Raw genomic sequence first — 6,000 nt, 5'->3', positions numbered from 1 at the left:
TTTGATCAAACAGTGCTCTAGGCAAATCAGAATCTGGGGCCACCAAACATGTCGAGTTCTTGTTGTTACTGTGGTTGGGGCACCAAAGCCAGGACGAGTTGCCCAGGCTGCAGTTGTGGGGGCAGAGCGGGGGGTTCGTGAAAGCACTTTGCACGTTCCCTCTGAAGCTCTCAAAACTCTTCCCATTAGCTCGTCTCGTCTGACCTCCTGTATAGCGCAGGCCAGAGAATCTCGCCATTTACCCCTGTGTTCAGCCCAGTGACTTGTATTTGACTAAGGCAGACCTCACAGAACGGTGCACTATCGTTATCGTGGTTTTAATCCTGGGGAAACCGAAGCAGAGCAGGGAAGCGAGTTGTCCACCATGAGTCTGGAGGCTGTTTCGCCCCAAGAAACCTCATGTTTTTGTGCCTTGCAGTCCACACCCCGCACGCACACCGCTTTCTTCGGCTTCTGGCCATGCAAGCTGGGACTCGCCTGAAGTGCCCAGAGGGATAATGGGAGATTCACGGGGGAGACGTAGACACCAAAGTCCAACATCTAGGCACCTGTGGAGTTCATAACACCCTTGCTCAGATGCTGCCAGACGCTGCAGGCGCCCACGTTTCCATTGATGGAGTCCTCAAGGCTACTCATTTTGGCAGCTGGTCACATGTACAGCCTCGTAAGCCCTGACATTGCGCACCTAACTCATGCTTAAGCCCTGGAGGGATTCACAAACCAGGTGTTTCCCTGCCTGTCTTGAGCTCGGGGCCTGATCCAGTGGGCACACACTGAGCACATCTAAACCCACACCAGAGACACCCATGGAGGAGGAGGAGGACGACGACGAAGCAGGAGCACATCCCCCTAATAACCTTTAGCCCAGTGGTTCGAGCACTCATACAGGACATGGGAAACCCAGGTTCAAATCTCCACTCCGCCTGAGGTAGATTAGGGATTTGAATGTGCGTCTGCTACCTCTCCCGAGTGCGCTCTGACCACAGGGCTATGGGGTACTCTGAGGTATATCGCTCTGTTGAAGATGTTCCACGATGTATAAATAACTAAATATTCACTGGAGCAGGGAAAGTGCTGGGTCTCCCATGTGCAAGATGAGCGCCCTAACCCCAGGGCTATAGAGTCATTCTCACTCCAGCTCAGGGCATACTGAAGTATTTCTACACAGTGGAACAGAGATCACAGCTAGAGATAGCTGCTGCCCTGTCTGTCTGGCACCTAACACCCAGCTCAAAGGGAGTTAGGTACCTAAGCCCCTTTAAGGGCAGGGCTTAGTCATTATTGCCCCTCAGTCTCCCTTATGATTCCCACCCTCCCCGAATGCACAGCTGGTTTCCTCTGGGAGCTGCATTCCCTGCCTGTCATGGACACAGAGCGGGGGCCAGCAGGACAGGGTTTATCTCCTCAGCAGTTTCTCTCTCTCTCTCTCTCTCCCATTATTTCCCAACCCATGTGATTTCCTTTCTCCACTCACCCCCACCACTTGCTTCTTCTCCCCTGACTCTCCTTGTGTTAAACAGTGGCTGATTAAAGTGCAAGCGACCAAGATCATTGATAGATTTAGGCTGCCTGCTCCCTTTCTACTATGGTTTGGCTTAGGCTCCTTGCTTGGGAGCTGTGGAAATCCTACTAGGCTTCCAAAAGCTCACACCTTTTCCTCCAGGCCCACTAATGGACAGTGAGTTGTTTGCCTCTCAGGTCTTGCTGCTAAAGAGACAAGAAGAAATCTGGCTGTGGATCATAGACCCTCTCCTTTATCTCCCTTAAATAATAATATTTCATCATCAGTATAGCACGTAGGAGCCGCAGTCATGGACCAGGACCCTAGATGCTGTACAAACACAGGAGGGAGGAAAAGGCCCTACCTAAAGCACCTCCCCTAGTGCAACGGCAAAGCACTTCACAAACACTAGTGAATTTAGAATCACTGCAAGTATCATAATACCCATTTTACAGATGGTCCAGCAGCCACTCTGGGCAACCTTGCTTTGGGGTCCATACAAGGGTGGGGAGTCTTTGGTGTGGATTCTGTATCTCAAAGCCCATACTTTTAAGAGTCCACCTGACGACACAATCACTCTTGAGCATTTTGACATACTGAACCTTTCCCACACCATCCACCCTAATGAGGGAGAGTTTTTATGATTTGGGGCATACAAAAATCTGGCAGAAGCGTTCCCGTACGTGAAATGCAGGGTCAGTTAACATGGTCAGTCTCAATAGCAATACGTATTTGAATGACAGGGACAGAAAACAAGAGAGACTGGGAGTACAGCACAGGCCTCAATTTTCATTTGATACACTGACCCCTCTTTTTAAGGTGAAAAATGTTCAAACGATAAATGTATATCTTCAACAACAACCATGAATTGTAACCAAATATAATGATTCCAAAATGCAGTAAATGATTACTAGTTTCTCTCTCATGCAAACTAGAGTTGAGTGTCCGGATAGAAGTAATGTGGGTGAGTACTTGTCACCCCCATTTTCATCTGCCAATGCTAAAGCTGATTTTGTGAGCTCATTGCAACACACCATGCCTCCTTCCCATGCCCAGAACACAGTACATGGCAGTTTGGTACAGCTAGATCCACATCTAGAAGGTGCATCACGCACAAAAGAGCACTTGCTTAATTTCAAAATATCTGGAGGAACAAGCCGGACGTTGTCAGGTACAGTTTTTGGAAACAGACACCGCGTACCCATCCGCACTGCAGTGGGTCAGGTGGTGGTGCATCTAGATCCAAAGCACTTTTCCACACGCATGTCTGAAGATGAGCTCGTTTTCTAGAAATGCTTCAGTTGGTGGTAAAGTGCTAAGCTCTGGTGTTGATGAGGTACGCTTGCTGAATTTTGCTGCCCGTGATTTCTACCATGCTTCTGACATGGTGGCACAATTTAATTGTCCGTAGCCTGCAGGCATGAATTCAGTTGCCTGTCCAATGGCATCAGGCACTGCTGCACTGATGTCAGCAGAGAGAGGGAGTATCCAGTTCACACAATCTGCAACACAGTGACTTTGCTGAAGCCAACATAGGTAGCTACCATCTCACAGCCTGAGTGTGCAGTCCTGGTACAGTGTTCTGGTGGTGCTCTGCAGCAGCATGGGATGTCTATTACTGCTCGCTCTTGGACTAAGGGTTCTATCATCACTAAAGATGTTAGGCCCTGTTCAAGGTAATGGTGCAAGAGAAAGATATACGTCAGTGTCATCTGATAATACATCTACCATTTGCTGTACAAGGATGTTGTCAGCTTCCTCATGCAAGATGGCCACATCTTCCCTGTTGATCACCACATCTTCCTGGTTTGTTTCAGCGGGGTGTTGTGTCTGCCTGTGATGACTAGCTTGTGGTTTAGTGTGTCATTGCTGCAACTTGTTGTCTTGATTAAGTTCTGTACCAAACGTGCCAATCAACAGTTTCTTATTTTCAGTAACTGTCAAGATGACTTTCTGTGGGGGGAACTGTGTATTTTGCACTCAACTCAGGCACTCTGCTTGCTTCTGTAGCTCCGCAGCTCTGTAGATTTCGTGACACCCTTTGTGCTGAAGTCTTTGTACTTGTCAAAAACAAGATATGCAACATCTTCTACTAACTCGTGTACAGTGTCGACTCTGAAATCAGTCACAAAGTCCTTGAAACAATTTGCTGGCCAGTGTACTACCCAAAGAACTGTGGAACTGGCAATGACTATGCAAGGGACTTCTTCTGAAGTTTGTCTAGTTGACACCTCTCTCTTCAGCTGCTTCTTTAGGTTAGACTTAGCCTTGGCAGTCCTCATGTCACCAGTCCCTGCACACTGACATTAGTACAGGAGCCAACTCATGGTGTTGAAATATTCTTGATATCAATCTGTCATGAACTTGCTTATAGGCCTAACATTCTTTAATATATAAGGTTAGTGTCAAATACCTTTGTTGGCTCAACAAATTGGGGGGAGGGATAGCTCAGTGGTTTGCGCATTGGCCTGCTAAAGCCATGGTTGTGAGTTCAATCCTTGAGGGGACCATTTAGGGATCTGGGGCAAAACTTGGGGATTGGTCCCCCTTTGAGCAGGGGGTTGGATTAGATGACTTCCTGAGGTCCCTTCCAACCCTGATATTCTATGATTCAACCTACACATGCTTTTTTTGTCACTGCCAGTGTCTCTAGTAGCCTTGGCATTGTGTCATAGAACCCTGTAGGCCAGCTAAGTTCAAATTCTTGCATTTGGTGAATTCAAACTGTAAGCGTGTCATCTACATAGAGTGGCACCACCCGTCAACCACAGACAATGTTTACTATTGCCTCTGGGTGCTTAGTGGGGTCTCAAGGACCAATGCACAACTCTAGCCTCTTAGTAATGGCCTCTCTATCAACTGCATCTGCAGCAATCCTTGACTTCACTTCCTCTTTGAGGATCTCCTGTATTTGTGCCTCATTGGTGTCATTTATGTTTGCAGTGTCTTCCACCAGCCTGCTGCCTGAGTGGAGGCTAGGAGCACGGTTCTTGATAGTCTCTGGCTTCACGAAGGTGGTTTCAATGTACATGTCACTCCATATATAATATTCCATATTCCTCAAAGTGGTTCATGATACGGTACGTGCTCATCCTTCAGAGAATCATGGAAATGAAGGGCTGGAAGGGACCTCAAGACGTCATCAAGTCCAGCCCCCTGCACTGAGGCAGGACCAAGTAAACCTGGACAATCTCTGTCAGGTGCTTGTCTATCCTTTTTCTTAAAAAGCCTCCTGTAATGGGGATTCCACAACCTCCCTTGGAAGCCTATTCCAGAGTTCAGTTAGAAAGTTTTTCCCTAATATCTAACCTACATCTCCCTTGCTGCAGATTACGCCCATTAGTTCTTGTCCTACCTTCAGTGGACCTGGAGAACAATTGATCCCCGTCCTCTTTATAACAGTCCTTAATGTATTTGAAGACTTAACAGGTCCTGCCTCAGTCTTCTTTTCTCAAAACTAAACATGCCCAGTTTTTTTTAATCTTTCCTCAGAGATCAGGTTTAATAAAACTCTTACCATTTTTGTAGCTCTCCTCTGGTCTCTCTCCAATCTGTCCATATCTTTCTCAAAATGTGGCACCCAGAACTGAACCCAGTACTCCAGCTGAGGTCTCACCAGTACAGAATAGAGCAGGACAATTATCTCCTGTATCACACTCCTGTGAATACACCCCAGAATGATATTAGCCTTTTTTGTGGTTGCATCACATTGTTGACTTGTGTCCAGTCTGTGATCATAAACTATTCTAAGACAATCACAAGATTTGAAGACAAAAATGCATCTCCCTACTCTATATTACAATTCTGTAAAAAAAATTATATAAATAGGATTCAGCCGACCCACATTATTCAAATCAAATTATTTTAGTAGATAAAACACATATACCAAGTGAAGAGCAAACAGGCCTGCAAATTGCAACTAGGTAGTGATAGCTAGCATGGAAATTAATGAAAAGCATAAAACAAAACAAAAACAAAAGGGGAATGAAGAAAACAGCTGACCATGGGTTTGGTTTATAATCAGTTAAAGTCTATAATTTTCCAATATTTCCAAATTAATTTGCAGAAGTGAATATGTAAGAATTTGTTAAGTAAACACGTTCTGAGAGCACAAGACAAGTATACCTTGTGTCTCAGTTGCGGAGGGGAGGGAAGGTGTTGTATTAGCAGCTAGGTGTATGGCTTGAACAGGGACTAATACAGACCCATGTGCCTCCTGGCTAATTATGTTCCATAACAAAATACGAGTGCGAAGTTTCCATGAAAAAGCAACTGAAATTCAATTAAAGTGGTTTCACTCTCACCTACCTTGGGACTGGGGGGTGGTAATAAGTGCTCATATTTCAAACCGCTCAACAGTCACAAGATGGCAGGAGGCAGTTGCTTCTACATTCAGCATCCACAACCACACACACACACTCTATGGACACTACAACAAGGTACTGCCCAAACCCCGCATTTGGCTACTGGGCTGAAATGGGAAAGCAGAGGCCACCCAG

Source organism: Eretmochelys imbricata, chromosome 13, assembly GCF_965152235.1.
Source record: "Eretmochelys imbricata isolate rEreImb1 chromosome 13, rEreImb1.hap1, whole genome shotgun sequence".
In the NCBI taxonomy this organism is placed as follows: Eukaryota; Metazoa; Chordata; order Testudines; family Cheloniidae; genus Eretmochelys; species Eretmochelys imbricata.
This window is presented reverse-complemented; position numbering follows the sequence as displayed.